An 18241-nucleotide genomic window follows, 5' to 3' on the forward strand; every position below is an offset into this window, starting at 1 on the left:
ATAATAAACTTTTCAAGACATAGTACAATCAGATATAACAGAAACAAAAAATTAAAAGGCAGACGAAGTAAAAATGTAGAGATTTTATTACTTTTCATTTTGCTTATTTGTTTATGCAATCAGTGTTGTCAACAGTTTAAAATAGTGGATTATAAGATAGTGTTTGCAAGCCTCATGGAAATCTCAAACCTGACATCATACAATAGACACACACAAAAATAAAAAGGAAGAAATTAAAACATACCACTGGAGAAAGTTACCTTCACTAAAAGGAAGACAGGAAGGAGGGAACTGAAGAAGAAAGACTGCAAACCAGAAAACAAATAAAATAGCAGGAGCAAGTTGTTGCTTATCAGTAATAACCTTGAATGCAAATAGACTAAATTCTCCAATCAAAAGACATAGAGTAACTGAATGAAAAAAAAAAAGACCCAACTGTTGCCTACAAAAAACACACTTCATCTGTAAAGACACACATAGTCTGAAAATTAAGGGATGAAAAACGTTATTCTGTGCAAATGGAAACCAAAAATGGGCTGGAGTAGCTATACTGTATCAGACAAAATGGATTTCAAGACAGAATTCACCAGGCGCAGTGGCTCATATCTGTAATCCCAGCACTTTGGGAGTCTGAGGCAGGAAGATTACTTGAGGTCAGGAGTTCAAAACCAGACTGTCCAACATGGTGAAACCCCCTCTCTACTAAAAACAAACATTAGCTGAAGGTGGTGGTGGATGCCTGTAGTCACAGCTACTAGGGAGGCGGAGACAGAAGAATCACTTGAAACCAGGAGGCAGAGGTTGCAGTGAGCTGAGACTACGCCACTGCACTCCAACCTGGAGAACAGAGTGAGATTCTGTCTCAAAAAAAAAAGAAAAAGAAAAAGAAATGAACTTCAACAGTGAGTCAATGAATAAATTAAGAAGGAAATTTAAAACTTTCTTGAAACAAATGATGATGAAAACACAACATATCAAAACAAATGAGACACAATAAGAGTAGTACTACAGGGGAAGTTTATACTATGAGCTCATACATCAAAAAAGTAGAAAAACTTCAAATAACTAACAATGCTCTACGTTAAAGAAATCAAAAACAAGAGCACACCACACACAGAGTTAGTAGAAGAAAAGAAATAACAACCAGAGCAATACATGAAATTGAAATTAAAAAATACAAAAGACAATGAAACAAAAGTTGGGTTATATATATTTTTTGAGACGGACTTTCACTCCAGGCTGGAGTGCAGTGGTGTGGTCTGGACTCACTGCAACCTCTGCCTCCTGGGTTCAAGTGATTCTCCTGTCTCAGTCTCTGGAGTAGCTGGGATTACTGGTATGTGCCACCACACCTGGTTAATTCTATATTTATAGGAGAGATGGGGTTTCTCCATGTTTGTCAGGCTGGTCTTGAACTTGCAACCTCAGATGATTGTCCTGCCGTGGCCTCCCAAAGTGCTGGGATTACAGGTGTGAGCCACCATGCCTGGCCTGGTTTCTTGATTAAGACAAAGAAAGCTGAACAATGTTTAGCTAGACTAAATAAAAAGAGACTATCCAACTGAATAAAATGAAAGACGATAAAGGAAACATTATAACTAATACCACAGAATTTCACAGAATACCACAGAATTTCAACGAATCATTAGCAGTTACTATGAGCGACTACAGTCCAATATGCTGGAAAATGTAGAAGAAATGAACAGATTTCTAGATACATATAACCTACCAAGATTGAACCATGAAGAAATCCAAAATCTCAATAGACCAATTACAAATGATGAGATGGAAGCTGTAATAAAATGTCTTCCAGCGAAGAGAAGTCTGGGACCCAATAGCTTCACTGCTGAATTTTACCAGACATTTAAAGAAGAATTTATACCAATCCTACTCAAACTATTCTGAAAAATAAAGGCGGAGAGAATACATCCAAACTCATTCTATAAGGCCAGTCTTATCCTGATACCAAAAGTAGACAAAGACACATCAAAAAATACAGCTACAGACCAATATCCCTGATGAACATTGATGCAGAACTCCTCCACACAGTATTAGCAAACCAAATGAAAAAACATTTAAAAGATCACTCATATCAGCTGAATGAAGGATAAGAACAATACGATCCTTTAAATTGATGCTGAAATAAACATTTGATAGAATTTAACATTACTGATACAAACCCTCAAAAAACTGGGGATAGAAAGAATATACCTCAGCTAGGTGCAGTGGCTCACGCCTGTAATCCTACACTTTGGGAGACCGTGGTGGGCGGATCATGAGGTCAGGAGACCGAGACCACCCTGGCCAATACAGTGAAACCTTGTCTCTACAGAAAATACAAAAAATTAGCTGGGTGTGGTGGTGCATGCCTGTAATCCCAGTTACGTGGGAAGCTGAGGCAAGAGAATCACTTAAACCCAGGAGTCAGAGGTTGCAGTGAGCCAAGAGCATGCCACTACACTTCAGCCTGGGTGATAAAGCAAGACCCTGTTTCAAGAAAAAAGAGAGAGAGAAGAAAGAGAGGAGTGAAGGAAGAAAGGAATGATGAAATGAAGGAAGGAAGGACAGAAAGAAGGGAGAAAGGGAGGGAAGGAGGGAAGGGAGAGAATGAGAAAGAAAGAGAAAAAAGGAAGGAAGAAGAAGAAGGAAAGGAGAGAGAAAGATGAAAAGAAAGGAAAAAAGAGAAAGAGGAAAGAATGAATGAAAGAAAGGAAAGAAAGAGAGACAAATAGAAAAGAAGAGAGAAAGAGGGGGAAGAAAGAAAGGAAAGGGAAAGAAGTGGGGGAAGGAAAGGAGGGAGGAAAAGAAGAAGGAAGGAAGGAGAAAAGGAAGTGGAAGTGTAAGGGGAAGGGAAGGAAGAAAGAACGAGAGATAGAAAGATGGAAAGAGAAAGGAAGAAAAGAGAGAGAAAGAAGAAGGAAGGAGAGATAGACAAAAAGAAAGAAAGGAAGAAAAGAGAGAAAGAGAGGAAATAAAGAAGGAAGGAAGAGGAAAGAAGTTGGGGAATGAAGGGAGGGAGGAAAGGAAGGAGGGGAGGAAGGAGAAAGGGAAGTGTAAGTACAAAGGGAAGGGAGGAAGAAAGAAAGAAGGAAAGAAAGAAAAAGCAAAAAGGAAGAAAATAAGGAAAGAGAAAGAAAGGAGAGAAGTGGGGAAAGGAAGGGAGGGAGTAAGGGAAAAAGGAAGGAGGGAAGGAAAGAAAGAAGGAAGGAATGAGAAGGGGAAGTGGAAGGGGAAGGGAAGGGAGGAAGAAAAGAAAGAAAGGAAGAAAGAAAGGAAAAAGAAAATAAGGAAAGAAAGAAAGAGGAGAGAAGTGGCGGAAGGGAGGGAGGGAAGAAAGAAAGGAAGGAAGGGAGGGAGGGAGGGAGGGAGGGAGGGAGGGAGGGAGGGGTGTGTCACCAAGATCAGGTGGAAAAGGTTGGGGTTGGGCTGGGAGGCAGGAGGTGGAAGTAAGCAAGGAAGGAGAGGAATGGAAGCAGGGAGACACTTGAGGAAAGGCATGAGGAGGATCGAGCAGCAGGAAGGTGCCAGGGTCTGAGCTGGGAGACAGGTGATGCCCTGTGGAGTCCCCATGTTGGGGCTGCTCTGAGGAGCCAGGGTGTGGCTGCAAGTGAGTAGTAGAGGGTGACTGTGTGGCCACCCTCTAGTACTGAGGAGAAAGGGGTTGACAAGACTGGTGGTGGGAAGAGTCACTGGGGGTGGGGGAGCCCAGAGAGAGGGGCCCAAGTCCCAGAGAGCAGCTGCTCTCTGCCTCTGGTCTCTCATACTCTTCTGCACAGCTGTTCTGGGACATTCCATGACTGGGGGAGTTATGACTTTCTCCTCACCACAGCTCCTCATACCCAGCCCCCTTAGCAGACTGAGACCCTCACTACAAGCCTGGCCCAAGTGCCCAGAGTCACTCCCTCCTCCCCTCCTTCCTCCCTGCCCTGCAGTCAGGGGCCCATGGCAGTCTGGGATCCCCCAGCACATGCTGGCACTTGCCTGTTTTTTTGAGACAGAGTTTCACTCTTGTTGACCAGGCTGGAGGAGTTCAGAGGCTAAATCTTGGCTCATTGCAACTTCTGCCTCCTAGGTTCAAGCAACTCTCCTGCCTCAGCCTCCTGAGTAGCTGGGATTACAGGTACCCACCACCACACCCGGCTAAGTTTTGTACTCTTTGTAGAGACAGGGTTTCACCATGTTGGTCAGACTGGTCTCGAACTTCTGACCTCATGATGCTGCTGCCTCAGCCTCTCAAATTGCTGAAATTACAGGTGTGAGCCACCAAGCCCAGATAATTTTTAAAATTTTTTTAGTAGAGCCAGGGTTTCACCATGCTGGACAGGTTAGTCTTGAACTCCTGACTTCAGATGATCCACCTCCCAAAGTGCTGAGATTACAGGTGTGAGCCACTGTGCCCAGCTTTTGTTTTTGTTTTCCCTGAGATGGAATCTCACTCTGTTGCCCAGGCTGGCATGTGGTGGTATGATCCTGGCTCACTACACCCTCCACCTCCTAGGTTCAAGCAATTGCCTTGCCTCAGCCTCCCTAGTAGCTGGGATTACAGGTTCACACCACCATGCCCAGCTAATTTTTGTATTTTTAGTTTCACCATGTTGGCCAGGCTGGTCTCCAACTCCTGAACTCAGGTGATCCTCCCACCGTGGCCTCCCCAAGTGCTGGGATTACAGGCATAGGCCACCGTTCTGGGCCATACTTGGTGGTCTTTAATAAACACCCTCTGGGTGAGTGCCCACTGGGAGCTGCCAGGCCCATCCCCTGTGTCTGTGGGGACCTCCTGTCCCCCACCACCTGCTGAGTTAGCTGAGCTTGTGTTGTTTCCCTTTTCTCCAGCTCTCTAGGGACTTCATGAAGCCCCCATTCCCCACCCACCAGCCTGGGGCACAAGAATCCACTCTCACAGTGTCCCTCACCTCTGGGACTTATTTATTGGTTTGGCGGTTTTCAAATGTCAGCAATTAATTTCCAGCTCATCACTGTTGTGGCAACAGTGCATGTCCTTCTGGAAAAAAATATGTCTCCATCAAGACCTTGGTGCTGAAGGACCTGAGGGGCCCACTCTAAAGATCCATTAATTGCCAGAGGAGTTTCCCATAATTAGAAAATCATATTCCTTAAAATTCCCCAAGTGCCTTTTCACTGAACAGCCCAAACCCATAGTAAACTAAAAATACAAAAAATTAGCTGGGTATTGTGGTGGCCACCTGTAATCCCAGCTACTCAGGAGGCTGAGGCAGGAAAATCGCTTGAACCTGGTAGGCAGAGATTGCAGTGAGTCGAGATCGCACTACTGCACTTTAGCCTGGGCAAGAGAGTGAAACTGTCTCAAAAAAAAAAAAAAAAAAAAGAGGAGCATAGGACCTAGTAGCATGTTGGTGTGGCTTTTTCTTTCTTTTATTTTTTCCTTTCAGACAGTCTCACTCTGTCACCCATGCTGGAGTGCAGTGGTGTGATCATGGTTCACTACAGCATCAAACTCCTGGGCTCAAGCAATCCTCAGCCTCCCAAGTGGCTGGAACTACAGGCATGCGCCACCATGCCCAGCTTTTTAAAAGAAATTTTTAGGAGAGACAGGGTCTTGCTATGTCCCCCAGGCTGAACTCAAACTCTTAGACTCAAGTGGTCCTCCTGCCTTGGCCTCCCAAAATGCTGGGATTACAGGCATGAGCCACCCTGCTGGCCTATTTTTTTATTTTCTGATCAAATAGCTCAGATTGTAATGCCTATACGTTTCCACAGTGCTACAGCACTTTCACATGCTGTTCACTCTTCTGCATAGATGTCTTTCCATCACACGTGTGAAATCCCATGTACACATGCCTCACACTGCCTCTCACTGCTGACAAGCAGGACCCTGCCTCCCACCCACAGGGGAAGCCTTGGGCATCAGGTACCCGGTCCAAGTGCCCTAGAAATGGATAAGAGTAACCCCTGCCCCATAATCATCGAGGGGCTGCCCCCAGAAATCCTGTTGTGAAAGCCCTGCACCTTCAGGCTATCACTCCAGCCCACTCCCCTACCACTCCGGCCGCCCTCCTACCGCTCCCGCCCACTCCCCTACCGCTGCGGCCGCCCTCCTACCGCTCCGGCCCTCTCCCCTACCCCTGCGGCCGCCCTCCTACCGCTCCGGCCGCCCTCCTACCGCTCCGGCCGCCCTCCTACCGCTCTGGCCCGTTCCCCTACCGCTCTTGCCACCCTCCTACCGCTCCAGCCCGCTCCCCTACCGCTGCGGCCGCCCTCCTACCGCTCCAGCCCCTGCAGTTTCTGTCACCACCACCCACTGCAGTGAGGCCAGCCACAGTACCACAGGATGCAGCCTCCAGAGTGCAGTAGGAGGGTCCACTGCCCCTTCTCCTGGTCCTCTAAGCCGGGAACACAGTGGCTCCACAGGAAGATACACAAGAGCCTGGAACGGTGTGAGGCTTCCTCAGCATGCTTTATATACTGAGGTTTTGCCCATGGTTCCTGGACTACATGTTCTGATTGGATAAGAGAAAACCCCTAGGCCTACTCTGATTGGGTTTTATTTTCATGCTCTGATTGGTTGTCCTGACTTGTTGTCATCCAATAGTCCAGGAACCTCTGGGCATAACCTCAGTTTATAAAAGGCGCTGATGGGAAGTCACTCTATTCCAGGCCTTTCTTTGTCTGCTGGCTGTTCTGCTCCTTGCCCGGCTTAGAGGAGCAGAGGACGCGCGAGCCAGCAGAAGCTGAAGTCTGCAGTACTGCGGTTCGCCTCGCTGCAGCTCACCTCCCTGTGCTTGGCAGTAGCCACGGAGTCGTGCCCCTGGAGCGGTAGGAGGGGAAACTAGTTTGGGGATAGGTGGGAGGGCTAAAGAGGGTGGTTATTGCCAAAGGGAAAAAGAGGATGGTGAACAGTATAAGGCTTGAAAAAAGACGGTGAGGAAAAGATGGTAGGAAAACTATTTTGGGGTAGATGGAGGGAGTAGGAAAAGGTGGTGAGCAGAAGGGAGAGAAGCTTTTGTGAAAAGATGGTGGAGAAACGTTTTTGGGTAGATGGAAGGGGAAAATAGAGTGGCAAGTGAGAGGAGGAATGAGGGGATGGTGAGGGGGGATCCAGGGGGTGAGCAGGAGGGAGAGAAGGTGAAAAAATACGGGAGAAAAGAAAGATGGAAAGAAGACGGTGGGTAAAAAGATTTTGGGCAGATGCAGAGGGGAAGAGGGGGACAAGTGGGAGAAGAAAAGGCGATGCAAAGAGGGAGGGAGAAGAGAAAGTGGGCAAGCAGGAGGGAGAGAAGGTTTTGCGAAAAGAAGGGGAGAAAATTTTTTAGGTAGATGAAGAGGGGAAAGAGGGTGGCGAGTGGGAAGGAGAAAAGGTTTTGCAAATAGACGATGGGCAGGAAAGAAAGACGGTGCAGAAAGAAAAGACAGTGGATAAAGTGGGTAGATGGAGGGGGAAGAGGGTGGCAAGTGGGAAGAGAAAAGCGGGTGGCCAGAGGGAGTGCAGAAAGAGGGATGGGAAAAAGAAGATGGGGAAAATAGGGTAGATAGAGGGCAAAAAGACATGGCAAGCAGGATAAGGGGAAGAAGAGGGTGAGTGGGATGCGGGGAAGGCTTTGCAAAAAAGATGGTGAGGAAATGTTTTGGGGTAGATGGATAAGGGAAAGAGGGTGGCAAGAAGGAAAGGGGAAAAAGACGATGGGGAAACAGTTTTGGGGAAATGAAGGGGGAAAAGAAGGTGCTGAGAAGCAGGAGTGGTGAGAAGGCTTTGGTAAAAGATGGGGAAAATGTTTTTGTGTAGATAGAGGAGCAAACGGGATGAGAGTGAGGCAGGAAAGAGGGTAGGAAAGAAAGGAAGAAAGCACAGTGTGGAAAAACAGTGTAGAAAAGTTTTGGGGTAGATGGGTGGGGAAAACTGGTGAACAAGAGAGTAGAGAAGTCTGCGAAATGACAGTGGGGAAAAATGTGGAAAACGTTTTGGGGTAGATGGAGAAAGAAAAAGGGTGGCAAGAGGGAGGGGGACAAAGGGTTTGGGTAGATCTTTTTCTGATTTTTAAATCAAGTTATTTGTATTTTTTGCTTTGGAGAAGTCTGAGTTCTTTATATGTTTCGTGTATTAACCCCTTGCCTGATGGCATAGTTTGCAAATTCTTCCATATTCTGAATTGTTTCTTCATTCCGATTGGTTCCTCTACTTTGCAGAGGTGTCTATGTTTAATGCAATTGCATTTGACGCTTTTTGCTTTTGTTGCTTGTGCTTTTGATGTCTATTTGAAAATCCTTTGTCCTAACCAATTTCATGAAGGATTTATACTGTTTTATTATCTAGTAGTTTCACAGTCGCAGGTCCTACATTTAAATATTTATTTTGAGTAGATTTTTGTATTTGGTAAGATAACTGTCTAGATTTATTCTTTTACATGTATGTGTTCTGTTTTCCTAGCACAGTTTATTGAAGAGACTGTCCTTGCTAAAGGTGTGTTCTTGGTGCCTTTGCTAAAAATGAGTTGACTGTAAATGTGTGAATTTATTTCTGAGTTATCTATTCTGTTTCATTTGTGTGTGTCTGTCTGTCATTCCTCTTATGTCTGTGTGTCTCTGTCTCTCCCTTGCCCCTTTTATGGCCAGTCCCATGCTGTTTTTGTTACTAAAGATTTATAATACATTTTGAAATCAGGTATTGTGATGTTTCCAGCTTTTTTTCTTTTTGTTCATGATTCTTTTATCTATCTGAGGTATTTTCCATTTCTATGTGAATTTTAGGATTTTTTTTCTTTTTTCATGAAGAATGTCTTGTAATTTCACATGGATTGCAATGATTCTGCAGATAACATTGGGTGATAGATATTTTAACATATTCTTCTAGTGCTTGGACATGGGTCTTTCCATTTACACATGTCTGTTTTAGTATCTTTCATGTCTCTTTTATCATTTTCATTGTGGGATCTTCCAACTTTTTGGTTACCTTTAGGTATCTTTTTTTGGTGGTAGAAGTAATGAAACAGCTTTCTTGAATTTATTTTTATTTTTATTTTTAGAGATGGGGTTTCACCAGGATGGTCTCGAGAATTTTTATTATGAAGGAATGTTGAATTTTATTTTTTCAGCATTACTGAAATGATAATATATTTTTTTCTTGATTTGCTGAATGTGATGCAGCACATTTCTTTATTTGGGTTTATTGAATTATCCTCCTATGTCTCAGATGAATCCCTCTTAATCATGGCAGATGATCTTATTGTCTTGTCAAATGCAGTTTTTAAATAGTGGGTTGAGGATTTTTTGCATCCGTGTTTATCAGGGATAGTTGCCTGTGGTTTTCTTTTCTGTGTTGTGGTTTGGTCTGTATTTTGTACCAGGGCTGGCCTCATAGAACAAGTTTGGAAGTGTTCCTTCCTCTTTATTTTGGGGGGAATATTTTGAGTAAATTTGGTATTAGCTCTTTTAAAATTTTTTCAGTAGTAAAACCGTGAATCTTGTGCTTTTCTTTGATGGGAGACTTTTTATTACGACTTTAATCGCATTACCCATAATTGGTCTGTTCCATGTTTCTTATTTTTCTGTCATTCTCTCCACACCAGCCCAGGGAGGCAGCGGAGGCCCCAGCAAGTGGCCACACTAGCTGCTGCCCTTCTCTCTGGCCACTGACACATCTGGTTCATCTCAGCATCCCCAGATGTCATGTAGGGGGCAGAATGTAGCCTTCCCTGGCTTAGGAATACACCAACACAGGGCCCCAGGGTGAGCCCATAGCTGGGGCTGCAGCTAGAACTTCAGGGAAGGAGAGGGCCCTTACCTCTCACTTCCTGGTCCCAGTGGTGAGGTTCCAGGAGTGGAGCCAGAGTGGGCCCCCTCAATGTTGTGTAATAACAGGACAGAGAAGACAGCAGCCTTCAACACTTCACATGAAAATGTGGCATAACAACCACTGATCAATCCAGTCTTGGCCAGAAAGCCATTGCCATTGTTGAGAGAGCCACTGTCTGAATGCCTGTAGCTATGTATGTATGAAATATGTGTGTGTGTGTGTGTGTGTGTGTGTGTGTGTGTGTGTATAATGCTTCTTGGCTTATGGTGTCTAAAATATTTACCATCTAATGTGTCATAAGAAATGTTTGCCTCTCCCAGTGCCACCTGCTTATGGTGGTGCATGACCCTATAAAGATTTAACCACTTTTAATAACAATAAACAATATTATCCACCATTTACCGAGGCTCAGAAATGTTAAGTAACTTGCCTAAGGTCACACAGCTAGTAAGTGGCAGAGTGAGATCTTGCAGTGACAGTTTGGAGGGAGAGGAGAAAAAGTGATGGACTTGATTACTGCCATGCAGATGCAGGTGGCCCCCTGGACTTCACCTTCTCCAGGGCCGTGCATAACTCCAAAACTGCCGGGCAGCTCTGTGACCCCATCTCTCCTCATGAGCTTGCTCTGGGATGGCTGCCAAAGCTTCTTTTTAATTAGAATCCTCATGAGAACACTGTGGCCAGAGCCTCTATGTTTCTGGCATTTTCCTTCCTGTGGGGCCTCCCAGCCTCAGCAGTTCTTTTGTAACTTGGCTAACTCCTTTCTGGTTTCCTCCTAGACTTTACCTTGTGGGTTCACAGGGGAGACTACTGTTGTTAAACCCTGCTGAGCATCGTTTCTGGTGGGCAGGGTTGACAGGCCCCCCGCTTCTTCACTACTCTTGACTCATTTCTGCAGAGCAGACACACCTCATTTTTGGGCATCACTGAAGAATGTTCTGGTAAGTACATTTTTCAGGAATCAAAGCTTACTGCTCAGAACACTCAACTTTATAAATTTGGAATTATTTTGCACATTAATCTCTTTTTTGAGATGGAGTCTTACTCTTATTGCCAAGGCTGGAGTGCAGTGGCACAATCTCAGCTCACTGCAACCTTTGTCTCCCGGCTTCAAGCAATTTTCTTGTGCTAGCCTCCTGAGTAGCTAAGATTGCAAGTGCCTGCCACCACACCCAGCGAAGTTTTACATTTTAAGTAAAGATAGAGTTTCACCATGTTGGTCAGGCTGGTCTTGAACTCCTGAGCTCAGATGATCCACCTGCCTCGGCCTCCCAAATTGCTGGGTCTGTGCTATGGCCAGGTCCAAGACAGAGCCCAACCAAGTCTAGGGTGAAAGTCAGGGCAGGGTCAAACCTAGGGTGTGGCCTAGACAGAGACAGGGCAGGCAGGGCAGGACCAGGGTAATGCCAAGGCAAGAGAAAGGACAGAGAATGGCCGGGGCAGTGCCAGAACAAGGGTAAGGACAGTGCAGGTTCATTGCATGGCCAGAGTCCAGGGAAAGGGTCAAGGCCATAGCAGCACTATACTAGACCCAGGGATGGGTCTAGGACAGTGACAGATCCAGGGTCAGGGCCAGAGTAGTGCAAGTCAAGGGTAATGCCAGACATTTCAGGGTCAGGACAGGGTCAGAACCAGGACAGAACCAGCGTAAGGCCTTAAGCAGGGAAAGGCCAGGGACAGGGTCTAGGTTAGGGTCAGGTCAGGGCCATAACAGAGGGGCAAGGCTAGGGAAAGGACCTGAGCAGGGTAGGGTTAGGACCAGGTACAGGGCCAGGATGGAGACAGGGCCAGGGCTGTGACAGAGCAGGGTCATGGTAGAGCAGGGACAGAGCTCATTCATAGACAGGACAGGACCAATGTCAAGGTAGAGCCAGGCTAGTGCCAGCTAGTACCCGGGCTAAGGCAGGGTCAAGGAATATTGAGGGCAGGACCAGTGCCAGGGAGGAACCAGGGAAGTGTAGGGCAGGGTATTGGCATGACTGGGCTGTTGCAGGGCCATTTCAGTGCCAAGTCAGGGCAGAACAGGGCAGGATGATGGTAGAGCCAGACAGGGTCAATCCAAGGCTGAACCAGGTCAGTTCAGGGCCTGGATATCTCCAAGCCCAGTTCATGACAGGGCAGGTCCAGGGCTACGGTAGGACAAAGTATAGGACCAGGACCAGGTCTGGGCTGGGGTCAGGTCCAGAGCAGGGCCTAGTCAAGGCTAGGTTAAGGGACAAGGGCAGGGTCCAGGGGGTGAGGACAGAGACAGGACATGTTAGGGAAGGGTGGTTCAAGACAAGGGCTATACTAGGACCAACAAGGCCTAGGGCCATGGCAGAGTCATGACAGGTCCTTGGCAGGGTCAGGACCTGGGTAAGGGCAGTAATAGTGTCAGGGATATGGCAATGACAGGGAAGGACCATGGCAGATCAGGTCCAGAGCCAGTCCATAGAGAGGGTAGAGAAAAGCCAAGGCAGGGTTAGGACAGGTATAGGGAGGGACCAGGGCCAGGGCATAACCAGGGCAGGGTAGGCCAGGGAAATTACACGACTAGACTAATGCAGGGCCAGGTCAGTCCTGGGAGAGAGCAGAACAGGCAAGGCCATGGTGGGGACAGGGAAAGGATGGGGCCATGGCAAGGACGGGACCCATCAGGCACATGACATGTCTGAGTCCATCCAGGTCACAGCCAGAACAGGACCAGGACTATGACCACTGACAGTCTGGGGTCATGTCATGACCAAGGTCAGGACAAAAAGCAGGGTCAGATGAAGGCACGGCCAGCCCAGGTCCAGGGAAGAGGCAATGCATGCTGGGGCTGGGCCAGTGTAGCACAGGGCCAAAGAAAGGCCAGGGTAGGACAGGGACAAGTCAGGGTCAGGGCTATGGCAGGACGGGTGGCAGGATCAGAGCCATAGTAGGACTAGAGACAGGGCCAAATCGGGGCCAGAGTAGGTCCTGGACATGGATAGGGTTGGGCAGGGCAGGGCCAGAGTAGTGCAGTGCCCAGTCAGAGTTGGGCCAGGGCAGGATAGGGCCCGGGCAGAGCAGTACTAAGGTAGCACAGGGTATGACCAAAAGCAGGGAAGGGTCATAGCAGGGTCAGCCCTAGGAACAGGAACAGCACAAGCACTGGGCCAGGATATGGTGGGGCAAATACAGGCCCAGGTTAGAGGATGACAGGTTAGGGCCAAGACAAAGCCAGGAAGAAGGTACAGTCAGGGACATGGTCAGGCCAATGCAGAGAGGGCCAATGAAGGGTCAGTGCAGGGTGAGGGCAAGACCAGGACATGGAGGGGCAAGGAAGAGCAAGGGAAGTGCCAGGGTCCAGGCCAGGCCAGGCTCAGGATCTGGATAAGGACAGAGCAGCACTATTGCAGGGCAGGGCAAGACAGGGCTAGAGCCTGGCCATAGAGAGGTCAGGGCAAAAGCCAAGTCAGGGTCAGGGCAAATCCAGGAAGGGGCTAGGGCAGGTCAGAACCAGGGTACAACCAGTGTAGGGTAAGACAGGGTAATGGCATGACTGGGCTATGGCAGTGCCAGGAAAGGGCAGAACAGGCAGGATCTTGGTGAGTCCAGGGCAAGGACAAGACAAGGCAGGACCAGGACAAATCAAGCCCTGGACATGTCCAAGTCCAGGTCAGGGCCAGAAGAGGACCAGTACCATAACCATTGGCAGGCCAGGGGCCATGGTAGGACCAGAGTCAGGACGAGGGTCAGGATCAGGGCCAGTACAGGTCCCAGGAAGGGACAGGGTACCACATGGCCAAGATAGGGCCAGAGTGGAGCCAGATTAGGGCAGGGCACTGCAGGGCTAGAGTCCAGGACAGGAGCAGGACCAGGCTGAATGCCGAAGTCACCTTCAGAGCTGCTCCCAGGAAGAGTCAGGGCTAGGACATGGCAAGACCATTGCAGCAGTGGGCCAAGGAAAGACCAGAGAAGGTAGGGACAGGGCTGGGCAGGGATGAAATCATTGCCAGGGACAGAATCAGGGCAAGGCAAGAGGAAGGGCCAGACAAGGACCAAGTCCTTGTCAGCACTATAGCTGAATGAGTGGTAGGGTGAAGACCATTGCCAAGTGTGGACAGGACCAGGACCAGGTCAGGATCCTCATATTGGCAGGGAAGGGCAAGGAAAATGGCAGTGCCCAGTCAGGACTGTGCTAGGGCAGGACCAGAGCCAGGGAAGGACTGGGGTTTGGTCATGGATCCTCATATTGTCAGGGCAGGGCAAGAGCCAGGGAAGGACTGGGGATTGGTCATGGCTAGGAAAAAATTCAGGTGCAGGGTCACAGTCAGGGACATGACAGGACCAAGATGAGAACCAAGACAGAGCCAGAAGCAGGGCCAGGACATGGCAGGACAGGATCATGGGAGAGCCAGGATCAAGGCAAGGACATGCCAGGACCAGGGCTTGGGACAGAGAAAGGTCAGGACCAGTGAAGATCATGGCAGGAATAGGGTAGTGCAGAGCCAAGGCAGGATAGGGCCAGTGTAGAGCAAGGACACAGCCAGAGGATGGCAGGTCAGGGACAGGGAAGGCAAGGCCCAGGACATGGAATGGGTAGGACCCACCTCAAGACAGGGCCAGAAATGGACAAGGACAAGGGCAAGATACAGAAGGACCAAGGAAAAGGCAGGGCCTCAGAGGAGCCAAGGCAAGGGCAAGGCCTGGTCAGAACCAGGGGCAGGACCAGGGAAGATAGGGCCTCAGAAGACCAGAGTAGGGCTGGGGCAAGGTCAAGGATGAGGAAGGACTAGGATAGCACAGGGTCAAGGCAGGGTCAGTGAAGGGCAAAGTCAGGACATCACTAGGGAAGGACCAGGGTAAAATCAGGACCAGGATAGGACTAAGACAGTACAGGGCCTGGGCCAGGAGCAGGGCCAGAGCAGTGTCAGGTCCATGGCTTAATCAGGTCAAGGTCAGTGACATGCCATAGCCACAGTGGGTCCAGGGATATGGCAGGACCAAGATAGACCAGGGAAAGGCAGGCATAGGGTGGGTTCTGTGAAAAGCCATGGCTTGGTCAAGGACAGGGCCAGTCCAAGTTGAGGGCAAGGGAGCGTCCAGAGCAAGGGCAGAACAAGGGCAGGGAAAGGTAAAGTCCATGGAGTGGACAGAGAATGGTCAGCACCATGCCATAGTCAGGGCATGTCCAGGGGTAATGCTGGGCCAAGAGGGTGCAGGGCCAAGCAAGAATAGGATGGGTCCAGTGCCAAGGCACAGCCGGTGGGAACCAGGGCATTGCCATAACCACTATAGGGCCAGGCCAAGGCTGGGTCAGGGATAGAACCAGACAAAGGGCAGGGCGGCCAGAGAGGTTCCAGGGGAAGGGCAGGGTCAGGGCAGAACCAGGACAAGGTAAAGACAGGGACAGTGCAGGATACACGCAGTGTGGGGCTAGGGAAGAGCAGGACTAAGGTAGCACAGGGAATGGCTAAAAGCAGGTGAGGTCCATAGTAGGGGTAGGACTAGAAACAGGGTTAGGGAAATAATTGGGCACAGCGTGGCAGAGACAGGACCAGGTCATGGACAGAGGAGACAAGGTGTCAGACCAGGGCAACTTTGAGGAGAAGGCAGGGCCAGGGCCATGGCAGAGCCAGACTAGAACAGGACCAGTGCAAGACCAATACAGGTTGAGGGTAAGGCCAGAGCACAGAAGAGCAGGGCCATGGTGGGTCAGTGCCTGGACAAGGATAGGCCAGGGCCAGGAATATTGTAGGACCAGGGCTAGTGCAGGACCAGAGTCAGGCCATAGGGAGGGCAGAGCAAGTGCCAAGGCAGGGCAAAGTAGTTCCAGGATTGAGTGATAGTGAATCCTAAGTGATAGGGCTGAGGCAGGGTCAGGGAAAATCTAGGGCTGAGTCAGGGTTACATCAAAGACAAGACGAAGGAAGGACCAAGGATTTTCAGAACCAGGACACAACTAGGGAAACATTAGGCAGGGCTAGATCAGTGCTGCGACAAGGCAGAGCCAGGCCAGGATAGCACAGAACAAAGGCAGGGCTGGTACAATGAAGGGACAGGTTCCCGACCATGCCCATAGAAGCTCTAGGGAAGGGCCAGTCTTGGGACCAGCACCAGGAAAAGGCAATTTCAGGACCAAGGCAAAGTAAGAGCAGGACCAGGACCATGGTAGGACCAGGATCAGGAGCAGTGGTCAGGGCTGGGGCCACGTCTGGTTTAGAGACTGGGTAAGGGCCAAAGCAGGTCTGGGCAAAGGGGTGAGACAAGGACCAGGGTAAATCAGGGCCAGGGTAGGACTAAGACAGCACAGGGCCTGGGCCAGGAGCAGGGCCAGAGCAAGAGAAGGCAGGACCAGGGAAAGTCCAGAGCAAAGGCAGGGCTAGGGAAGAATGAGGAACAGGGCAAAGCAAATGCAGGGACAGCATAGGCAAAGACCAGGATAAGGCCAGGGAAGAGCTAGGATAGCTTAGGGTATGGCCAAAAGTAGGGCAGAGCCAAGCAAGGGCAGGAGTAGGAACAGGGCTAGGGCAAGCACTGGGCCAGGGTATTGTGTAGCCAGTATAGGGTCAGGGTCAGCCCAGGGAAGGGCCAGGGTCATGCCAAGGCAGAGGGGGCCAGTGCAGGATTGATGCAAGGTTATGGCAAGGCCAGGGTGTGGAAAGGCACAGAAGAGAAAGAGAAGATCCAGGGCAGGGGTGGGAAAGGGAAGGCAGGGTCAAGACCTGGATAAAGGACAGGAGGGCCAGAGATATGGCAGGGTCAGGGCCCGAGCTAAATAAGGGCAGAACCGTGGCAGGGCAGGACCAGAGACAGGTCATAGATGGGAGAGGGAAAAGCCTAGGCAGGGTCAGTCTGGGTAGGGCAGAGGCATAACCAGTGCAGTGTAAGACAAGGTAATGCCATGCCTGGGCCATGGCAGGGCCAAGAAACGGCAGTATATGCAGGGCCTTGATAGTCTAGGGTAGAGACAGGTCAAGGAATGGCTGGGACAAATCAGGCTCAGGACATGTCCATGTCCAGGTCAGAGCCAGAACAGGACCAGGACAGTGACCACTGGCAGGCCGGGTGCCATGACAGGACCAGAGTCAGCAGGAGCAGCAGGGCCAGAATCAAACGATGGCAAGCACAAGTCCAGGGAAGGGACAGGGTAGCACATGGCCAAGACAAGACCAGGGTAGAGCCAGGGAAGTGGGTAGAGCAATGCCTAGTCAGGGCTGGATGAGGGCAAACTGGGGCTGGGTCATGGCTAGGGAAAAAACAAGGTCAGGGTCACAGTTAGGGACATGACAGGACCAAGAGCAGGGCCAGGAGAGGTCCAGACACAGGGAAAAACCAGAGCAATGCTGGGGACATGGCAGGGTCAGGTCTTGAGAAAAGGTAAGGTTAGACAAGCTCAGGACCTAGGCAAGCCAGGGCTAAGGTAGCACAGAAACAAAGCAAGGCAGGGGCAGTGTAGGGTGAGGACAGTGTCAGGGTATGGCAGCGCAGCGACAGAGATGCCCAGGGCAGGTACATGGACAGCAGGGCCCACAACAAGGCAGTGTCAGGGAGGGGCTAAGACAAGGGCAGGGCCATGTCAGAATTACAGCCAAGGTAGTGTAAGACCAGGGCTGGCTATGACCAGTGTAGGAGGGCCATGTCAGACTAGGATAGGATAAGGGCAATGTCAGGGTTGAGGTAAGACTAGGATAGCACAGGACCAAGGTAGGGTCAGAGAAGGGCAGGGCCAAGGCAGAATCAGGAAATGGTAGGGCCAGCATAGCGGAGAGACAAGGAAAGGCTAGGGCAGGTATTGCCAGGGCAGGGCCAGAAGCAAAGTAATAATGAACGGGCATGAATGAATGAAAGGGCAGGACCAGACCAAGTCAGAGTCAGGGCTATGGCAGGGTGAGGGCCATGGGCAAGCCAGGGCCCAAGCAGTATTAGGGTTAGGGAAGCTCCCTGGCATGGGAATTGTAGGGCAGGGCACTGGGGAGTACAGTGCCCAGTTGGCTGGGCTAGGGCAGGACCTGGGTGGGTCATGGTCAGGGAAAAATCAGGGGCAGGGGTCACAGCCAGGGATATGATAGGACCAAGGCTAGGGCCAGAAGCAGTGCAGAATCAGGGCCAAGGCAGGAACGTGGCTGTACCAGGGCTTGGCACAGGATAAGGTCAGGATAAACTGAGGGCTAGGTCAGGGCAGAACTAGGGTAGTGCAGAGCCAAGGTCAGGATGAACTGAGAGCCAGGTCAGGGCAGAACTAGGGTAGTGCAGAGCCAAGAGAAGGCAAAGTCAGTATAAAGCAAAGACAGTGCACAGGGATGGCAGGACAGGGACAAGGAATGCCAGGATTGGGAAATGGACAGGACAGGACCCACAACAAGTCAGGGCCAGAAAGGGGCCAGGACAAGGGCAAGGGCAGAGAATGGTCAAGAAAAAGTCAGGGCCACAGAAAGGTGAAGGCAACGGGTGGGCAGGGCCAGGGAAAAGGCCATGGCTGAGGCAGGACTAGGATAGCACAAGGCAAAGGCAGGTCCTGGGAAG

At 49.7% G+C, this 18241-nt stretch overlaps 2 long non-coding RNA genes across 7 annotated transcripts in view; one reads left to right on the forward strand and one right to left on the reverse strand.

Moving 5' to 3' along the window:
- Positions 1–6413, reverse strand: part of LOC144577262 (uncharacterized) — a 31204-nt gene extending 24791 nt beyond the window's left edge. The window contains exon 1 of the long non-coding RNA XR_013520667.1: positions 6305–6413. This is a non-coding gene — a long non-coding RNA (uncharacterized LOC144577262). The remainder of the gene's footprint in view (positions 1–6304) is intronic.
- A 183-nt stretch (positions 6414–6596) lies between these two features.
- LOC144577264 (uncharacterized) overlaps positions 6597–18241 on the forward strand; it is an 81161-nt gene continuing 69516 nt past the window's right edge. For 5 of the 6 annotated variants that reach the window (XR_013520668.1, XR_013520672.1, XR_013520671.1 and 2 more), the window contains exons 1-2: positions 6597–6795; positions 10549–10710. This is a non-coding gene — a long non-coding RNA (uncharacterized LOC144577264). Of the gene's footprint in view, positions 6796–8404; positions 10711–18241 lie in introns of all 6 variants that reach the window. The other variant, XR_013520674.1, reaches the window with a different exon arrangement.

This window comes from Callithrix jacchus, chromosome 1 (genome assembly GCF_049354715.1).
Source record: "Callithrix jacchus isolate 240 chromosome 1, calJac240_pri, whole genome shotgun sequence".
NCBI classification, from domain to species: Eukaryota; Metazoa; Chordata; class Mammalia; order Primates; family Cebidae; genus Callithrix; species Callithrix jacchus.